The 22,637-nt window shown below is 40.6% G+C and overlaps 1 protein-coding gene across 2 annotated transcripts in view; it reads right to left on the bottom strand.

Annotated features, from left to right (window-relative positions):
* Positions 1-21,395, bottom strand: part of LOC125779529 (RING finger protein 11) — a 95,483-nt gene extending 74,088 nt beyond the window's left edge. Inside the window, exon 1 of one of the 2 annotated variants that reach the window (XM_049460889.1) lies at positions 21,245-21,395. The gene's annotated coding sequence lies outside the window, so the exon portion shown is untranslated. Of the gene's footprint in view, positions 1-21,161 lie in introns of both variants that reach the window. The other variant, XM_049460888.1, reaches the window with a different exon arrangement.
* Between the last annotated feature and the right edge of the window lie 1,242 nt (positions 21,396-22,637).

Below are 22,637 nucleotides of genomic sequence, written 5' to 3'. Positions count from 1 at the left end.
TTATAGTATGTGGTGAGCATTTGTACAACTCTGGTGTGTGAAACTATCGGAATAGATGACTTTTTGAAAGTATTTTCAACCTTTTTTGCAACTATTTCTGTAACCTCTTTACTCCTAGGTTCATAGTTGTCGCCTCGGAGTCGCCCTATACCAAATCTTTCAAACTGATAACACAAAAGAACATCCTGGTAAGTAGGTAACTGGGACTCAGAGAGATTGTACAGATATATGCCAAACACAGGACATTTCTGTCTAAATTTAAATTTAGATACAGGCATTTTGAGTTCTGTATTTTGTTGAGAGAATATAAGTGATAGCACCTGGCAAAATCAACGACAAGAGTGAAGGAACTCGATGAAAAAATATTTATGTGGAGACCAGTCCGAACGTGTCGTATGGCGCAGGGAAATGAATGTAAGTGATAGAACTCGGCGAAATCACCGACAAGAGTGAAGGAACTCGATGAAAAAATATTTGTGTGGAGACCTATCCGAACGTGTCCTTTGGCGTAGGTGAATGAATGTGAATGATAGCACTCGGCGAAATCAACGTCAAGAAGTGTGGCCGCAAGCCGATTTTCACCTTGCGCTGTGGCGCGCCGCCTTTTCGCTCCTATCTCGGGAACGGTTCGTCCTACGGCCATGATCACATATACCATTTCGGTAGCAAATGACGTGACAAATAACTTTTGTTTTATACATTTTGCCATGAGATGCGTATTTCAGGTGCTAGGTAGACAATTACACGATTTTAGGCGAATTTTCGAAATTTCAAGGCCGAGGTTCGGGTTGAAGATGCAATCCGATCTCAAAACAAAAAGTTGCATTGGAATCAGGAAGTACTAAGGCAACTTTTCCGCACTATTAGAAATACCGAATCGAAAAAAGTCCGGAATCGACCCACCCTACTGCACAGTAGTCTGTAGAGGCAGGATTAAAGCGCTTGAATCGATGTTTCCGGATAGGGATCACATTGCCTCACTAGCACCCGGTAAGCTATTGGATTTCATTAATGCCCTTGGGCTTAGTGAGTCAATGTGAGTTAGGAGAGGGCACAATAGACCAAAGGTCGCGGTGCATTCCTCAACTTTCAATCAATTAATCAATGTGCATTATGTCAGAAATGGTACAACGTTGAATGTCTAAAACTGAGTAATGAAGAATTTAAAGTCATTGCTACTAATATCAAAAAACATGATGTGCAGTGGACATGCACCGTATGCAGTGAATTTGAGGTTAGTGTTAGAGCCATCGATATTGCATCTGACGAGGAGTCAGATGTTAGCGAAGGTGACAGTATTGATAAATTCGAAACAATTTTCAAAAAGCAATTCGAAGAATTTTTCCCAAATATTCAATAACAAATCTGATAATTTTAAACAAACCATCGGAGATTCGGGGTATCGCTGGACTCAAGAAAGAAGTACACAAGCTTTCCAAGCAGAGCGTTGTCACTGAAAAAAAATGTTCTACCTTGAGAGTAGAAAACAAGGTCAACTCCTTCAGGAATGTGTCATCTCCGGAAGACATCATAGAGGAGATGAACGTTCAAAAAAGGAGAGAGTAATGTCATTGCCCTTGGCATCACTGAATCTACTAATGCTGCTGGTAATGACAGACTGGAAGCCGAAAAAATTTCGCTCTCGGCAGTCTTACCCCCGAAATCTCTACCAAGATACCTCAATTTAAGATTCGAAGACTAGGTGGTCCGTCAACCGGCCTTACACGTCCCCTGTTCATCGAGAATCGTTCACCAACCGATGCTAGGGAGATTTTCAAGCTTAACCAACGTGATGGAATGACAGGTACTTTCAAATCGTATCAGAGTCCAGCACAGCAGTCTCATCTCTCTGGGCTACGATCCAAACTCGATACTCTTGGCAAAAATGGTGACACAAGCAAAACCATCAAATACATTCGAGTAACGCCAATTCCCACGACAGCTAGTTCTACGCACCGGAATTGACTCGGATTTTATCCGACCAAGGGCTGTTTTTTCGGCAATCTAACCCCGTTTGGATCGGTGAGTATTAATTTGTATTTGTCGTCATTGGAGCAATGCCTTGCAGCAGGGTTGCTCCGTATCCTCCTGACTCGTGCTGGCATTGAGTTCAACCCGGGCCCGGAGGAATTTTTCTGCTGCGTATGCGCTAAACGACTCCATGCAAACTCCACCTCGGTCAGGTGCAATACCTGCAATGGATGGAGCCATCTTCAGACCTGTGCGACCCAAGCCTCTACGGCAGTGCCACTCAACCCGAGTGGCCAACAGAGGACCTCAACGCTCCCCAGGAGCTCAATCAGGCAACGTAGCTCCCACTCTGACTTGTCCCCCCTAACCTTAATCCCGCTCCAATCCTCGTGCGAGAACCAGCTAGCAGCTCTTGGTCCCTCGCACAGTCTGTTCCGTGTGTCAGACCATCATACGTCGGAACGTTACATCAGTCAAGGGCAATTCCTGTACTGGCTGGTGTCACTTCTCGACGTGTTCCGGCCTGCGCACCACACGCGAGTGGAGTGAAACGTACGTTGCCCCATGCTGCACGAGTCTGCCCCCGCAACTCACGACAGTGGCGTCGCCTACCAACACCCCAGCGCAACAACCGCCCCTGCCGGTTCTGCAGCTGCAACAACCACCACCCACACGTCACTCCCTCACCCCCAGGATCACCCACGGACACCCGCGACAAACCCGACTCCTTCAATTTAACTTCAACGGACTCCAGAGCAAGATCGAGGAGATAGTTGCACGTATGAATTGAGAACGTGTATCGATAGCTGCGGTCCAAAAAGCCAAGCTAAACAGCCGCTCAGATCTTCTGAGTTGTGCCGGTTTCAACGTAATACGTAAAGATCGCGAGCGAAATATTGGTGGTGGCCCAGCCTTCATATTGCACAACACTGTGCAGTATCGTCAAATCGATGAAGACATCGACCCCAGGGATACTACCCTAGAATGTCAGGGCATAGCTATCCGGTCAGGCGATGTCGAGCTTGAAATATTTAATATATACATCCCCCCAGTAACATGTTGCCCTAGAGGATATCACTCGAATATAGGTGCGCTACTTCGTGGTGAAAACCGTTTGGTCCTAGGCGACTTTAGCGCGCACCACGATCTTTGGCATTTCTACCTGTCAAATGACCGTAGGGGGATGGAGCTGGCGGAACAGATTGACGATTCGACATTCTGCACAATGAATGACGAAGCCCCCACCAGAGTTATGGGCACCTGTAATAGCTCGCCTGATATTACCATTGCTAGCGGTGGTCTGATAAACAGCATAACCTGGCGACCTATGCTAACTCTCGCATCAGACCATCTGCCCATAATTATCTCGATCGAGTAGCCTCCTGATTTTGATTCTGTGGACAACCGCACCATCATTAACTTTAACAAAGCTAATTGGGTTGGCTTTACAGAATTTACTGAGAGCACCTTCAACGCTCTACCTATTCCTACGGACGTACGCGTTGGCGAACGTCAATTCCACAAGGTGATCACAGCAGCTACCGCTCGCTTCAGCCCGACTGGAAGAATATCGGAAATCCGCACCAATTTCCCAGCCGAAGCAGCCGTTTTAGCTAATGAGCGCGACACCTTACGCCATGCCGATCCTGGGGAACCCCGAATTAGGGATCTCAATTTGGAGATTCGGCGTATGGTAAACCATCATAAGCGGACGAAATGGAGAGAGCACCTGAAGTCCTGTAATCTCTCCACCGGTGTGAGTAAGCTTTGGGCTACTGTCAAAGCTTTTTCTTACCCGAAGAGACATGACGACCGAGTTGAAGTTCAATTCAATGATCATGCCTCTTCGGACCCGAAGAAGTGCGCGAGCTGTTTTAGCCGGCAGTTTACACTGCACCCTTCGGTAGACAAAGCTAAACGATGTGTTAACCGACGGCTGCACAAAATGCTAAACGACGGCGCGCCACTTACTTTCACCGATGAGGAGGTTCAGGGTGTCATCAACAAGGCAAAATCCTCTAGATCCATCAGCCCAGACGGAATCAACATGCTAATGTTAAAGCGTCTAGGCTCGACGGGAGTAAAATATCGCACCAAGGTCCTCAACCTGTCGCTCACCACTCTTCAAATACCCGATGTGTGGAAAGTCGGAAGAGTGGTCCCACTACTGAAACCTGGGAAACCCGCCAACAAAGGGGAATCTTATCGACCGATAACTCTCCTCTCCCCAGTAGTGAAGACACTTGAGGCCTTGTTTCTCCCGACCTTCACTCACCACCTGAGCCTAGCCAGCCACCAGCATGGTTTCCGCAAAGTGCACAGCACCACCACAGCACTTAGCGTCATAAACGCCCAGATAGTTCGTGGCCTCAACCAGAAACCACCCTGCGAAAGAACGATCCTCGTAGTGTTGGACCTGTCAAAAGCTTTTGACACGGTCAACCACACAACGCTACTGCAGGACATTGAAAAAACCACTCTCCCTCCAGGGCTTAAGAGGTGGACCATGAACTATCTGAACGGTCGTCAGTCATCCGTACTATTTCGAGGTGAAACATCTAAACTTAGAAGAATTAAACAGGGGGTTCCGCAGGGTGGTGTCCTCTCCCCGCTACTGTTTAACTTTTATATCTCGAAACTCCCGCAACTACCAGAGGGGTTTCCATAACCTCGAACGTTGATGACTGCACGATATTGACGTCGGGCAATGGAATCGATGGCATGTGTTCGAAGGTAAACAACTACCTCACCGACCTTTCTCGTTTCCTCACTGCACGGAACCTCACACTTTCCCCCACCAAATCCACAGCGACCATATTTACAAACTGGGCGAAGGAGTACAGACTTGAGGTTAATATTGCAGTCGAAGGCGTCAAAATTCCGACTGTCAATAATTCTAAGATTTTAGGTGTAACATTCGATAGTCTATGCTGCTTCTCTCCCCATACGACCGTATGCCAAGGTACAGAGCCTATATGGTCGCCTGGAGGCAGTGGCAGGCAGATGAGGAAACTACAGACTTGTCAGAATACGGCACTCCGGGCCACAACGGGATGCCTTTTGATGTCTCCCATTGAACATCTCCACAGGATGTTTTCGCAGAAATCACTCCTGCAGCCACCTGCTTGGAGCGGAGCCGCTTCCTAAGAGCATCAAAAGGTCATTCCTCGACTATGTCTACGACGTCGTACAGTACGCCGACCGGACTTCGGAGGAAACAGACTTTCGACAAGTATTGACCGCCATTCACAGCGGAGCCATTAACACCTTCACCAACTCCCTTCTCGTGAATGGCGTTCTTGGAGTCAAATCACCACCCATAGCAGACGAAGAGCTCCTGCTGCCGCGAGAAACGCGAGTGACCCTAGCGCAACTTGGTTCTGGATACTGAAGCAGGTTAAACTCCTATTTATCCGGAATAGATCCTGACATACCCAATGTATGTCCTGTATGCAACGAGTCTCCGCATGATACTGACCACCTCTTTCCATGCCCTACGAACCCTACTCATCTAACACCCGCATCCCTATGGTCCGACCCCGTCGAAACAGCACGTTTCCTGGGCCTCCTTTCGACGTCGACGACAGCATAATTGACCCTTATCATCCAAACGGGTATTAGTAATCCCGTTAAAACAACAGCATCAAAAGGTCTTTCCTTGACTAAGTCAACGACGTTGTACAGTACGCCGACCGGACTTCGGACGCAACTGACTTTTGACAGGCACTGACCGCCATTCACAGCGGAGCCATCAACACCTTTACCGACTCCCTTCCCATGAATGGCGTATTTGATGTCAAATCACAACCCATAGCAGACGAAGAGCTCCTGCTGCCGCGAGAAACGGGAGTGACCCTAGCGCAACTTGGTTCTGGATACTGTAGCAGGTTATGTATGTCCTGTATGCAACGTCGTCGACGAAAACACCAACCTAACGAGGATTAGACATTCCGTTAAAACAACAACAACAGGAGTACCGCGATAGTGAACAAAAATTTTCGTTCGATCAGTGAGAAAAAGAAATCTGAAGACTCTTCAAACCATTTATTACCAAAACACAAGAGGCCTTCGTACAAAGCTGTCTAAATTTATGACAGTATCAGCGGCTAGTGGTTATGATCTACTCTGTACCACTGAGTCGTGGTTAAACTCATCAATCAATGATGGCGAGGTAACTGATAGCACTTATACTATTTTTAGAACAGATAGAGATCCTATATGCACTGGCCTAGAGCGTGGTAGTGGCGTCTTCATCGCCGTCAAACGTCATATTTATGCTGATTTAATTACCATAGATTAAAGAGTTTTGGAAATGGGCTTCCTCAAAATCAAAGCTACTGTACATGATATTATTGTTGGATGTGTATACATGCCGCCTCTTACAACACTAGAAGCTTATCGTTAACTAGTTACAACTCTAAACTACATCAATGTGAAATGCAATAACGCAAAGCTAATAATCGTAGGTGACTTCAACTTGCCAAGCAGGATCCCCCGAGCCGATTGCGACAAATTTGTATACGATGGACTTGCTTTACTGGAATGCATCCAAATAAACAACATAAAAAACCTCCAGAACAATCTTCTGGGCCTCTGTTTCAGCAATGTTGAGGCTTACGTGGATAAAACTTTAATGAGGATCTAAAATTTCAACTCAACTTAGAAGATTTGAATCCAGAATCCTTACTCATTCAAGAAAGCTGATTACGTCAGCCTAAACGCTTTCTTTCACCGAGTCAATTGGACGGTACTGTACGAACTGGACACCATTGAAAATAAAGTCAATTGGTTATACAATAGCCTTGAAGAAGGAATATCACAATATGTACCTGCTCACAAAAAATCTATCAGTGCCTATCCCTGCTGGTTCTGCTATGAACTCATAAACAAGATTAAACTCAAAAAATCAGCACACACTCATTACAATAAAGAGGAAAACCAACACAATTACAACCGTTTTAGTACTCTGAGGCGGGACTGCAAAAGACTCAGTGCGGAATGTTACAGTAACTACGTATACAAAGTTGAGAACATGGTCCAATTTGACAGCAACGCTTTTTGGAAGTTCTAAAGGATAAAAAACAAAATAACATTGATATACCATCCTCAATGTCCTCGATAGACCAAATAGCTGCCACCGGCCCGGATATTAGCATTCTTTTCGCCTCATACTTCAAGACTACATTGTCCACCCATACTAACGGCAATCAGCTCGTTGATGCTAACTCAAATGGATTGTCAACCAACGTACACAGCTTAGAGGTTCCATACAATGATGGTTTTAAGCAGCTACTCAAATTAAATCCAAATAAAGATGCCGGACCCGATGGGATACCAAAAGTTTTCTTAAAATACTACGCCATCGAGCTTTGTGAGCACCTGGAAACTGTCATATGTGAGTCAAATACATAAAAGTGGCCCAAAAATCTGAAGTAACTAACTACAGGCCCATCTGCACCCAATCTGCATTAGCCAAGCTCTTCGAAAAGTTGGTTCTTGCTCAACTATCTCTAACCTTCAAGGATATCATCACTACAAAACAACATGGATTTGTGGGTGGCAGATCAACCTCTACCTGTATGTCAACTATATACTCAACGCACTGAATGAAGGACAAAGGTACTTCAGTAAAGCTTTTGATCGTGTTGACCATATGATACTCGTCTCAAAACTCAATAACTATGGCGTCAATGGCACTGCACTGGATTGGCTTACTTCATATTTAACTGACAGGTTCCTACAAGTCAAGGTTAACGGCTATCTGTCTAGAGAATATGATTTCACATCGGGAGTTTCTCAGGGATCGCATTTAGGACCACTACTCTTTAAGATTTTTATCAATGACATTGTAAACATATACATATGCCGATGATTTGAAAATATTCATAATTATTTGAAACGATTCCGATGTCATACAACTACAACAAGATATCGACTCCTTGTCAACCTGGTGTCTTAAAAATAATCTCGATCTCAATGCTAAAAAGTGCGCTGTCATAACCTTCTCACGCTCTCATATAACAACATTGTCACCAACTACAAACTAAACGAGTATCTACAGGTATTAACCGAAATTAAGGATCTAGGAATTATAATAAATAACAAATTCTCATTTGCAAAGCATATTGACAAAATAACTGTGCAATCTTTTAAAATGCTAGGACTCATCATCAGAACAGGAAGGGATTTCAACAACCCAAATTCTCTGGTCAGTCTATACCGCTCACGTGTACTGCCAATACTAGAGTATGGCTGTGTAATCTGATCTGCATATAAGATCAAAAAATTCGAAATTGAGTGTCTTATTGATTACGCTTCACTACTTCAAATTACATACATAATATTACATATGTTCAACATTTTCAGGTTCTGCGGTCAGATATAAACCAGTTTTAACCAATATTAAAATTTTGTTTCACTCATGTTCCATTTTATTTCGTGTTTCATTCATGACACTTTAAATTTCCGAATATGTTACGTTATTTTGCATTTCAGGTGACGATATACTGATACACTCATCAACAGAGTTGAGAGAATACAAAACAAATTCTGCAAGACATTATTGTTCCATCAATCGTTAAGGATGCAGGGACTCTCCACTGAGGACATCCGCTCCCTTTTCAGACTCAACAGCTTAACATCGCGTCAGAAGATCTCTGATGCGGCATTTTTCTACAAAATTGTCAAAGGTCTGTCAAAGGTCTGATAGCCCCTCGCTCAGGCATAACAGATTGTTAAAACCAAGAAATACTCAACGAAACTTAGTATCTACGGACCAAATAATAGGATTCCGATTTCTTTGGCGCCGCGATTTGAAGGTACCGTTGGAAAGAGTTCTCCTGATTAAAAAAATATAGGGTTATAGGTACCGCAAACGCTTGGTTTACGAGATATTCGACCTCAAAGTTCAAAAATTCGCAAAATTCGAAAATTTCAAGCTATTTCACCACATTCAACACACTTTATTCACATTTTTCACTTTAAATGAATTAAATTACACTATAAACTTTTAAATAAATCCACATTTTACACTTTTAGCAGGTTTTTTACCTACAAAAATCTTTATTTCAAAAATTACATTTTACGCTGCCATGTGATGATTAGGCAATTCGCTGAAATTCCTCTATCTAAGCATATGGATATTTTCTTTTTTAAATTTATTAAGCTAATTATTAAATACATGTATTAGTAATATTGGGGAATCTTTAGTATACCATCCCACGATTTCAGGGTTAAAAATGATATGGCTGAATAGAGCTGATGCTCCAGATTAAGAAAATATATATTTGTTGCCGCCGCAAACTTATAGTTTTCGAGATATTTGCATTTAAAGTTGAAAATTTTGCAAATTTTATCTTGCAATTTTTCGATTTCTAGTAATTATTTATCTCATATTATGCAGTTTTTATGCACTTATACTTCATTACAGTGTTTATACATATTTATTTTTCAGTAATTATTTAGTTATTTGCTTAAAATAAGCATTTTATATTTTACACAAACTTCATTCCATGCACAATAACAAAAGTATTCCGTGTTGACAGATAATAAGTGTTGCCATAATTATACATTTATCAATCGAATAAAAATGAATAAAAAAATAAGATTATACCCCAAATACATAAATCATTGCCCCTTTTCTTGATACATCATGATTTTTGACCGGGCCGCCAACGCAAGAAGGAGTTTTACTCAAAAAAAATCTGACACACCCCGGTGTTGGATCGGCCAGGGCTATTTTTTTTGAAGCGCGGCCGAAGGCCGCCAACGCAAAACGGAGGTTTACCCCCAAAAAAAACGTGACACACCCCGGTGTTGGAGCGGCCAGGGCTATTTTTTTTGAAGCGCGGCCGAAGGCCGCCAACGCAAAACGGAGGTTTACCCCCAAAAAAAACGTGACACACCCCGGTGTTGGATCGGCCAGGGTTATTTTTTTTTGAAGCGCGGCCGAAGGCCGCCAACGCAAAAAGGAGTTTCACTCAAAAAAAACCTGACACACCCCGGTGTTGGATCGGCCAGGGTATTTTTTTTTGAAGCGCGGCCGAAGACCGCCAACCGGTTCTACGCACTATGTTCTATGATTCCCACGACAGCCGGTTCTACGCACCGGAATTGACTCGGATTTTATCAGACCAAGGGCTGTTATTTCGGTGATCTAACCCCGTTTGGATCGGTGAGTATTAATTTGTGTTTGTCATCATTGGAGCATTGCTCCGTATCCTGCTGACTCGTGCTGGCATTGAGTCCAACCCGGGCCCGGAGGAATTTTTCTGCTGCGTCTGCGCAAAAAGGCTCCATCCAAACTCCACCTCGGTCAGGTGTAATACATGCAATGGATGGAGCCATCTTAAGACCTGTTCAGGCCTTAAGACCCACAGGGAGTGGACCACGCGTTACGTGGCCCCATGTTGCCTGCGCAATACTGCGATACAAGCCTCTACGGCTGTGCAATCTGCACATAGTTCGCGCGCCGCGCCGCCACTCAATCAGAGTGGCCAACTGAGGACCTCTACGGTCAGGAGCTCTATCAGGCAACATAGCTCTCACTCTGACTTGTCCCCCCTAACCTTAATCCCGCTCCAATCCTCGTGCGAGTACCAATCAGCAACTCTTGGTTCCTCGCACAGTCTGTTCCGTGTGTCAGACCGTCATACGTCGGAATGTCACATCAGTCAAGTGCAATTCCTGCGCTGGCTGGTGTCACTTCCCGACGTGTTCCGGCCTGCGCACCACACGTGAGTGGAGTGAATCCTACGTTGCCCCATGCTGCAGGAGTCTGCTCCCGCAACTCACGACAGTGGCGTCGCCATCCAACACCCTAGTGCGACAACCGCCCCTGCCGGTTCTGCAGCTGCAACAAATACCACCCACACGTCACTCCCTCACCCCCAGGATCACCCACGGACACCCGCGACAAACCCGACTCCTTCAATTTAACTTCAACGGACTCCAGAGCAAGATCGAGGAGATAGTTGCACTTTTGAATCGGGAACGTGTATCGATAGCTGCGGTCCAAGAAACCAAGTTAAACAGCCGCTCAGATCTTCTGAGTTGTGCAGGTTTCAACGTTATACGTAAAGATCGCGAGCGAGATAGTGGTGGTGGCCTAGCCTTCATATTGCACAACACCGTGCAGTATCGTTTAATCGAAGAAGACATCGACCCCAGGGATACTACCCTAGAATGTCAGGGCATAGCTATCCGGTCAGGCGATGTCGAGCTTGAAATATTTAATATATACATCCCCCCAGTTCCATGTTGCCCTACAGGATATCACCCAAATATAGGTGCCCTACTTCGTGGTGAAAACCGTATGATACTAGGCGACTTTAACGCGCACCACGATCTTTGGCATTCCTGCCTGTCAAATGATCGTAGGGGGATGGAGCTGGCGGAACAGATTGACGATTCGACATTCTGCACAATGAATGACGCAGCCCCCACCAGAGTTATGGGCACCTGTAATAGCTCGCCCGATATTACCATTGCTAGTGGTGGTCTGATAAATAGCATAACCTGGCGACCTATGCTAACTCTCGCATCAGACCATCTGCCCATAATTATCTCGATCGAGAAGCCTCCTGATTTCGTTTCTGTGGACAACCGTACCTTCATTAAATTTAAAAAAGCTAATTGGGTCGGCTTCACAGAATTTACCGAGAGCACCTTCAACGCTCTACCCATTCCTACGGACGTATGCGTTGGCGAGCGTCAATTCCGCAAGGTGATCGCAGCAGCTACCGCTCGCTTCATCCCGGCTGGAAGAATAGCGGAAATCCGCCCCAATTTCCCAGCCGAAGCAGCTGTTTTAGCTAATGAGCGCGACACCTTACGCCATGCCGATCCCGGGGATCCCCGAATAAGGGATCTCAATTTGGAGATTCGGCGAATGGTAAATCAACATAAGCGGACGAAATGGATAGAGCACCTGAAGTCCTGCAACCTCTCCACCGGTGTGAGTAAGCTTTGGGCTACTGTCAAAGCTTTGTCTAATCCGAAGAGACATGACGACCGAGTTGAAGTTCAATTCAATGGTCATGCCTCTTCGGACCCGAAGAAGTGCGCGAGCTGTTTTAGCCGGCAGTTTACACTGCACCCTTCGGTAGACAAAGCTAAACGATGTGTTAACCGACGGCTGCACAAAATGCTAAACGACGGCGCGCCACTTACTTTCACCGATGAGGAGGTTCAGGGTGTCATCAACAAGGCAAAATCCTCTAGATCCATCAGCCCAGACGGAATCAACATGCTAATGTTAAAGCGTCTAGGCTCGACGGGAGTAAAATATCTCACCAAGGTCCTCAACCTGTCGCTCACCACTCTTCAAATACCCGATGTGTGGAAAGTCGGAAGAGTGGTCCCACTACTGAAACCTGGGAAACCCGCCAACAAAGGGGAATCTTATCGACCGATAACTCTCCTCTCCCCAGTAGTGAAGACACTTGAGGCCTTGTTACTCCCGACCTTCACTCACCACCTGAGCCTAGCCAGCCACCAGCATGGTTTCCGCAAAGTGCACAGCACCACCACAGCACTTAACGTCATAAACGCCCAGATAGTTCGTGGCCTCAACCAGAAACCACCCTGCGAAAGAACGATCCTCGTAGTGTTGGACCTGTCAAAAGCTTTTGACACGGTCAACCACACAACGCTACTGCAGGACATTGAAAAAACCACTCTCCCTCCAGGGCTTAAGAGGTGGACCAAGAACTATCTGAACGGTCGTCAGTCATCCGTACTATTTCGAGGTGAAAAATCTAAACTTAGAAGAATTAAACAGGAGGTTCCGCAGGGTGGTGTCCTCTCCCCGTTACTGTTTAATTTCTATATCTCGAAACTTCCTCAACCACCAGAGGGGGTCTCCATAACCTCGTACGCAGATGACTGCACGATATTGACGTCGGGCAATGGAATAGATGGCATGTGTTCGAAAGTAAACAGCTACCTCTCCGACCTTTCTCGTTTCCTCACTGCACGAAACCTCCAACTTTCACCCACCAAATCCACAGCGACTATATTCACAAACTGGACGAAGGAGTATAGACTTGAACTTAATATTGCAGTCGATGGCGTCAAAATTCCGACTGTCAATAACCCTAAGATTTTAGGCGTAACCTTCGATAGTCTATGCTTCTTCTCTCTCCATACGACCGCGATTATCGCCAAGGTACAGAGCCGCAACAAAATCCTCAAGTCGCTAACCGGCAGCACATGGGGAAAAGACAAAGAAACGTTGTTGGCAACTTACAAGGCAATCGGCCGGCCGGTCCTCAACTACGCAGCACCGATATGGTCGCCTGGATGCAGTGGTACGGAGATGAGGAAACTTCAGACCTGTCAAAATACAGCACTCCGGACCACGACGGGATGCCTCTTGATGTCTCCCGTTAAACACCTCCATAGTGAGACGCACATGCTTCCTGTAAAGGAGCATAATCAACTCCTCTCCAGGCAGTTCCTGCTTGGTTGTTTCCGTAGGAATCACCCATGCAGCCATCTGCTTGGAGCGAAACCGCCTCCCAGGAGCATCAAGAGGTCATTCCGCGACTATGTCGACGACATTGCACAGTACGCCGATCAGACTTCGGACGCAACTAACTTTCGACAGGCACTGACCGCCATTCACAGTGGAGCCATCAACACCTTCACCGACTCCCTTCCCGTGAATGGCGTTCTTGGAGACAAACCACCACCTATTGCAGACGAAGAGCTCCAGTTGCCGCGAGAAATGCGAGTGACCCTAGCGCAATTTGGTTCTGGATACTGAAGCAGGTTAAACTCCTACTTATCCAGAATCGACCTCGACATACCTAATGTATGTCCTGCATGCAACGAGTCTCCACATGACACTGGCCACCTCTTTGCATGCCCCACAAACCCCACCCATCTAACACCCTCTTCCCTTTGGTCCGACCCCGTCGAAAAGGCACGTTTCTTGGGCCTACCGTTAGATGATCTCGATGACAACACAAACAACCCTTACCATCCTAACGGGGATTAGCTAACCGTTAAAACAACAACAACAACAACCGCCAACACAAAAAGGAGTTTTACTCAAAAAAAAAAAATCTGACACACCCCGGTGTTGGATCGGCCAGGGTAATTTTTTTTGAAGCGCGGCCGAAGGCCGCCAACGCAAAAAGGAGTTTTACTCAAAAAAAATCTGACACACCCCGGTGTTGGATCGGCCAGGGTTATTTATTTTAAAGTGCGGGGGAATGTTTAGTTAAGTATCCCATTTTGAAGAGGTTTTGCGCAAAGGGGGAGGGGGCGGGGGGCTTGCTACCCCCCTCATTTGAAAGGTAATGAATGGAACTTTTGAAAAATACCACCCTTCCCCCCCTAGGACCCCGGGGGGCTCTAGGGCAGCCTCCTGAAAATGGCGTAAAATCGTAGTTTTTCCATACAATTTTCACTAATTATTATAAAATTTGTGTATTTTTACGCATAGAGTGAATCTATGTTTATTATTTTTATTATTTTAATGAATTAAAGTGGAAATCCACTTTATTTAAATAATAAAAACACTGAAAATTAAAAATTGTATATGTATCGGTAATAATGCATACAAGTAGTTGAAGTACCAAGATAACCCAACCAACCATTTATTCAAGACCCCCTAAATAATAAAATTGGGTTTTCATTTGTGTGTTTTAGTTTTTTTATTTCGTGTTATACACATATACCAATCGCGCGATTTTTTATTCCAAATTTTCATTATATTTTCAGTATAATATATTTTCATTATATTTTCAGTATAATATATTTACATTATATTACATTGAAACAAGCGCCGCAGGCGAAAATTTGGAATAAAAAATCGCGCGATTTTTTATTCCAAATTTTCGTTATATGGACGTAATACTATTGCCCACTTTTCAGAGAGCTAAATAACGTATTATATTTACCTGATTGGTTATTTGACATCATTATAGAGTTATTTTATTTATTTATATTACAAATTTTCAATTGCGAAAACACGTTTAAATTAAGGCACGCGAATATAGTAGAATTCCATTGAAATCAATATACCGTTACTACAGAATTAACCCAACCAACATTTTTTCAATAATACTAACGTATTATTCCATTATTAAAATATATAGCATAACCTTAATTGAGCGTGGCCCTAAGGATCCACCACCCCACCCCACCCCACCCCTTTTCAGATGTGTTAATACTTACAACCATCGATCCGAAAAGAGTCCTATGTAAAGTAACCTAAATATATATAAGACCTACCATTTTGATTCGTTGGGTTATTATTGTCTTCCTTTTGTGCTTATTTTCTTCGTCGTTTGACAGTTCATATTCAGTAATTTTGCTTACATTTCAAGGAACAGTATAAGACGTAATTGAAAGCTGTTTTATTTATTAAATTGTACATAAAGTTGCAACTTAAAATCCATTATTTATCATTAATTCAATTAAATATTTTTCAAAGAATGTGTGTGTGTTAAATTGGTTAAATTTTTTGCAAGCAGTGCAACAAAAACTTCAAAAAAAGAGAGCCATTGTTTGAGCAAATGTGAAAATGTGCATTTTTTGCGTACTTATGTCTAAAAAACAAATTAACATTTAACAATAAATTTACATTTAAACAAAAGTTTAATTCATTGGCTATCCGTGCTATATAAATTTAAAAAAATCCGTGCACGCATTTAAGAGAAATAAGCAGCGAAAATGGGATACTTAACTAAACCCAACCCAAAGTGCGGCCGAAGGCATAAAGTGGGACGCGAATGGACTACCTGTTTTACCTTTGTTGTATTGCAAATAATCATTATGATTCTTTTATTAAATTATTAGATTAAACATACTTACAAGCCTTAAAACTTTTTTTATTACAATGGAAAATTTATTTCAGATGGTATTTGTTTCCTGCTTTTGAGTTTTTTATTCATTCTTATTCGTTTGATAAATGTGTAATTATGGCAACACTTAATATCTGTAAACACGGAATACTTTTGTTATTGTGTATGGAATGAAAATTGTGTAAAATATAAAATGGGTTGGGTTTAGTTTAGTATCTCATTTTCACTGCTTATACCTCTTAAATGCGTGCACGGATTTTTTTGAATTTATATAGCACGGATAGCCAATGAATTAAACTTTTGTTTAAATGTAAATTTATTGTTAAATGTTAATTTGTTTTTTAGATATAAGTACGCAAAAAACGCACATTTTCACATTTGCTCAAACAATGGCTCTCTTCTTTTGAAGTTTTTGTTGCACTGCTTGCAAAAAATTTAACCAATTTAACACACACACATTCTTTGAAATATATTTAATTGAATTAATGATAAATTATGGATTTTAAGTTGCAATTTTATGTACAATTTAATAAAAAATTAGCTTTCAATTACGTGTTATATTGTTCCTTGAAATGTAAACAAAATTACTGAATATGAACTGTCAAACGACGAAGAAAATAAGCACAAAAGGAAGATAGTAATAACCCAACGAATCAAAATGGTAGGTCTTATATATATTTAGGTTACTTTACATAGGACTCTTTTCGGATCGATGGTTGTAAGTATTAACACATCTGAAAAGGGGTGGGGTGGGGTGGGGTGGTGGATCCTTAGGGCCACGCTCAATTAAGGTTATGCTATATATTTTAATAATGGAATAATACGTTAGTATTATTGAAAAAATGTTGGTTGGGTTAATTCTGTAGTAACGGTATATTGATTTCAATGGAATTCTACTATATTCGCGTGCCTTAATTTAAACGTGTTTTCGCAATTGAAAATTTGTAATATAAATAAATAAAATAACTCTATAATGATGTCAAATAACCAATCAGGTAAATATAATACGTTATTTAGCTCTCTGAAAAGTGGGCAATAGTATTACGTCCATATAACGAAAATTTGGAATAAAAAATCGCGCGATTTTTTATTCCAAATTTTCGCCTGCGGCGCTTGTTTCAATGTAATATAATGTAAATATATTATACTGAAAATATAATGAAAATATATTATACTGAAAATATAATGAAAATTTGGAATAAAAAATCGCGCGATTGGTATATGTGTATAACACGAAATAAAAAAACTAAAACACACAAATGAAAACCCAATTTTATTATTTAGGGGGTCTTGAATAAATGGTTGGTTGGGTTATCTTGGTACTTCAACTACTTGTATGCATTATTACCGATACATATACAATTTTTAATTTTCAGTGTTTTTATTATTTAAATAAAGTGGATTTCCACTTTAATTCATTAAAATAATAAAAATAATAAACATAGATTCACTCTATGCGTAAAAATACACAAATTTTATAATAATTAGTGAAAATTGTATGGAAAAACTACGATTTTACGCCATTTTCAGGAGGCTGCCCTAGAGCCCCCCGGGGTCCTAGGGGGGAAGGGTGGTATTATTGAAAAGTTCCATTCATTACCTTTCAAATGAGGGGGGTAGCAAGCCCCCCGCCCCCTCCCCCTTTGCGCAAAACCTCTTCAAAATGAGATACTAAACCAAACATTCCCCTATAAAATGTTTATTTTAAGCAAATAACTAAATAATTACTGAAAAATAAATATGTAGAAACAACGTAATGAAGTATAAGTGCACAAAAACTGCATAATATGAGATAAATAATTTCTAGAAATCGAGAAATTGCAAGATAAAATTTGCAAAATTTTCAACTTTAAATGCAAATATCTCGAAAACTATAAGTTTGCGGCGGCAACAATTGTATATTTTCTTAATCTGGAGCACCAGCCCTATGCAACCATATCACTTTTAACCCTGAAATCGTGGGATGGTATACTAAAGTTCTCTGGAACTGGAGAAGCTCCCCTACCCGCACATACCCCATGTATGCGAAATAGGGGTTTTTTATCCCTCCTCCAAAGTAATCGGAATCGTGCCGACTTATGGTTTTTGAGATATTTGCATTTATAGTTCAAAAAAACAACTATTTAAAATGCATGTTTCTCCTATTTATAATGCACTTTACACATATATTTTATACTTTTATATCCACTAACACTACACTAATTCGTTTATAACCATTTATTTTATATTAAATAGTGAACAAAAATAAATGAATAGTTAAATGTTGAATAAAAGATATTTTTGCACTATTTAATATAAAGGGTGATTTTTTAAGAGCTTGATAACTTTTTTTTAAAAAAAAACGCATAAAATTTGCAAAATCTCATCGGTTCTTTATTTGAAACGTTAGATTGGTTCATGACATTTACTTTTTGAAGATAATTTCATTTAAATGTTGACCGCGGCTGCGTCTTAGGTGGTCCATTCGGAAAGTCCAATTTTGGGCAACTTTTTCGAGCATTTCGGCCGGAATAGCCCGAATTTCTTCGGAAATGTTGTCTTCCAAAGCTGGAATAGTTGCTGGCTTATTTCTGTAGACTTTAGACTTGACGTAGCCCCACAAAAAATAGTCTAAAGGCGTTAAATCGCATGATCTTGGTGGCCAACTTACGGGTCCATTTCTTGAGATGAATTGTTGTCCGAAGTTTTCCCTCAAAATGGCCATAGAATCGCGAGCTGTGTGGCATGTAGCGCCATCTTGTTGAAACCACATGTCAACCAAGTTCAGTTCTTCCATTTTTGGCAACAAAAAGTTTGTTAGCATCGAACGATAGCGATCGCCATTCACCGTAACGTTGCGTCCAACAGCATCTTTGAAAAAATACGGTCCAATGATTCCACCAGCGTACAAACCACACCAAACAGTGCATTTTTCGGGATGCATGGGCAGTTCTTGAACGGCTTCTGGTTGCTCTTCACCCCAAATGCGGCAATTTTGCTTATTTACGTAGCCATTCAACCAGAAATGAGCCTCATCGCTGAACAAAACACGCGCGCGAAACACATTTCGAACCGAACACTGATTTTGGTAATAAAATTCAATGATTTGCAAGCGTTGCTCGTTAGTAAGTCTATTCATGATGAAATGTCAAAGCATACTGAGCATCTTTCTCTTTGACACCATGTCTGAAATCCCACGTGATCTGTCAAATACTAATGCATGAAAATCCTAACCTCAAAAAAATCAACCGTTATAATAAACGGTTAGAAACGATTTAGTGAAATGTTAGTAGAAATAAAAGTTAAAAATATAACGATAAAATGCATTATAAATTGGAGAAACACGCATTTTAAATAGTTGATTTTTTTAACTTCAAATCCAGGTTCAAGAGATAAGTTATGGTAAATGTTCAGGAGAGCGGCTTTTCCGAAAACGTGCACCAATTTTCACGGGAAATGTCTTAAAAAATTCGTTTTTAATTCCGATTCACGAATATGTATGGCGCGTTATCTAATTTTATGTATTTTTGCAATAAAAACAATAAAAAATATTTCGATTTTGCACAATATTCACGCTATAAATGGCATCACTGTTCGAAATTCAATTGAGAACTAGTGATACAAGCAGTGATCGGGTTCGAAATATCGATACTCTCGATATTCGAGACTAAACAAGGATTGATAAGAGATACACATGATAGAAAAATAATAATTGGAAAAATAAAAAGAAATTAAAATATCGATATTCTCAATATTCGAGCCTGAAAGAGAATTGATAAAAATGAGAATTACATAATAGGAAAATTTATAATTCATTATTATTGCAGAAAGAAGAGTTATGAACACCGGGGTTTTGGACCAACAAGAGTTATTGTTTTTGAACGCTCGAATAATATGAATCATACATTTCTCATTTTTACCAATTCTCGTTCAGTCTCGAATAACGAGAGTATCGATATTTCGAAAACGATCAGTGTGTGAATCAATAGTGGCCATTCAAATTTACAACAGTGATGCCATAATTTCGAACATAACTTTGCCATTTTCGTTGAAATAAAGTGATTGTAAAGTTTTTCATATCTTTATAAAAATAAAAAAAAACAATTTCTCTTATTGATTAACTAACCAACATCAATAATTAAGTATATATAATTGATAGCAAATATATTTTTAACATCTAAAGACGTGTTAAGTGTAAAAGGGAATTTTTAATTTCGGGAAATACGATGTTTTTTTATTAAAACAAAAAAAATATTTTGTTTTTAAAGGCACGCGCCATACATATTCGTAAAGTAGAATTAAAAACGAGTATTTTGAGACATTTCCCGTGAAAATTGGTGCACGTTTTCGGAAAAGCCGCTCTCCTGAACCTTTACCGACATCTTTGACACTCTGTAAAACATTTGGTAATATTAGAACCTTGAAAACAGGGGTGTATTTGGACTTTTATTCGCCACTGTATATAAATATATATGTATCTGGGGATCCTCCTTGATCAGCTGATATACATGTTATTCCCGAATTCGAAAGATTTTACGCTAAAATTTATCCAGAACCATTAGAGCGCTATTACATGAAGCAACTTTTGTAGCTAATTCTCGGGCGATTCTCTTTTGCTGTCGCCCATTACCTTCACACGAGCAACTTGTGTTGCGCAACTCTGTTCGAGTTTTTTTCTCATTCTCTTTCACCTTACTTTAACCTATTGTCTACTCTTTACTTTAACCCATTGTCGTTTCTTTTTTCTTATAGATATTTGTTCCACTCTATCACATATATTAATCAGTTCTGTCAATTAAGAAATACATTTTATTTATAATTCAAAATTAAAACAAAGATTATATGACAGACTTTCACATATATCACCCTTTTCACTATCGTCTGAATCAATTTGTATGGCATTCTCCATACATTTCACAATATCTTTAATTAATTCGATTTTTTCGTCATACTCCATTTTCTAAAATATTTATATTATATTATGTATATCTGTATACATATTTGCAAATTATTTGCCAAAAGATGATATTAATTTTTTTAAATATATTCAAAATATTAATTTCAAAAAAATATACTCAAATGCAACTATGTACTACGAAAGAAAGAACACGAATGCCGAAAAACGTCGCAGCGAACTGCTACGAATGAGAACACAAAGCGAGTTGCTGAACACTGGAAACTCGGCGCGATTCTCCTCTCCTCGTCGCCCCCTCGCCTATAAACCAAGAGTTGCCGAGACAAAAGTTGCTGCGTGTAATAAGCGAGTTAGAGGTTTAAAATGATTCATACCCATTTTGGCCCATGATTAGTCTTATTATTTATTTACTTATTTCATATTTTAGTACTAATGTATTTACAATAATGAAGTAGTACTAAAAAAATTTAAAATATTCACACCTAATATCGTTTTTATCTACTTATGCATTTTAAACACTTTTCACACATTAATAACAAATAACAATTTTATATTAATCACCAACCACATGAACAAATTGTACTTTACTCTCGTTAAAAAAACTAGTCACTACAGTCCATCACTCCTTGAAAAAACACAGTTCATTTTAACAAATAATATGTGTTCAGACGAGAGATCAACATTTATCGATTCAGTTGTCGCTGGATTGATATTATAACAGATTTCTCGGTACAAGGTATTGTAACTATTCTTGAGTTCAATCAATGGGTTGTTAAATAAAAGTCTCAAAACTAAATAATGGCTATATACTTATCCTTACTTTATAGTGGGATTCTGTAACCAGTCTCTAGTTTCTATTTGAGTCATATTGAGGCAAAATCTCAATTTGTGACTAGTTACTATTCACTAAACAGTCTCTAGCGTTAGTCTCAAAATATTGAGACCTGGTAGTTAGCAGGTCACAAAACTAAAAAGACCTCTTTTCTGCCATTTTGAATATCCTGAATAGAGATCATCATAGATATTAATCGATTGTCGTTTCTTTATATTTTGTAAGTAACTCTAACACGAAAAGATGAAAAATAAATCAATTTTACATAAATTTCGTAAATATTATGAAACAAAGTCAACATATATTTTTATTTTTATTTATAACTAGCTGACCCCGCAGCAGTTGTCCTGCGTGAAATTAAGTTTTTTGAGATGAAAGGACAAAAATTCATATTGTGTTGATAATCATTTATTTGCGATTTTTCTACATTTTTTTTTCAATGCAACGCAGCTTGATAACAATATTTTAGGTTTCTATTCCGGTGCGTAAATGTACAGAGAAGATGGCTTTCCAACTCGTGAGCACGCTACGTATATCTGGCCATGTGAAAAACATAGCATTTCCAAATTTATGCCTCCCACTATGCGACTATCCTGTTGATCGTCATCTGAAAACGGAATACGTTTGAACTGAAATGGCGAATCGTTAGAACTCAAAGGAGTTCGTAGAATCAAGCATTCGGGCCTCTTGTATTCGATAGCTGTGACACAATCAGTCGGGTTCCATTACACAATTTCGGCGCATGAAGATTGCGTAACATAATAATGACAGATTCAACTTTGAAACGCAAATGATGCGGCAACATACCAAGCCTCTCAAAAGAATTTCAAAACTCCACGTGATAATTCATGGCTTCGTCTTCATTGTCAAGATGATCGATCGAGCGAAAAACTCCAGTAATTTGACTTTGAATTTTCCAGTTTAAGCCAGTTATTTTTGGCAGCTAACATTGCGCGTGCACTTAAGGAATCGAAGTTACGATAATTTGGCCATTGTCCGAGCATTCGTGATGAGTTCATCCTTCGTGAATTGATAAACGAAACGTCATTTATGTTCGTATCCCATAATTGACGCGGATTTGAAGGCTGATATGTCGAAAGGATTATAGTGAAAAGTGTGCGAACTT

This window comes from Bactrocera dorsalis, chromosome 6 (genome assembly GCF_023373825.1).
Source record: "Bactrocera dorsalis isolate Fly_Bdor chromosome 6, ASM2337382v1, whole genome shotgun sequence".
NCBI classification, from domain to species: Eukaryota; Metazoa; Arthropoda; class Insecta; order Diptera; family Tephritidae; genus Bactrocera; species Bactrocera dorsalis.
The sequence above is the reverse complement of the archived record's forward strand: the minus strand, read 5'-3'. Positions and strand labels throughout refer to the sequence as shown.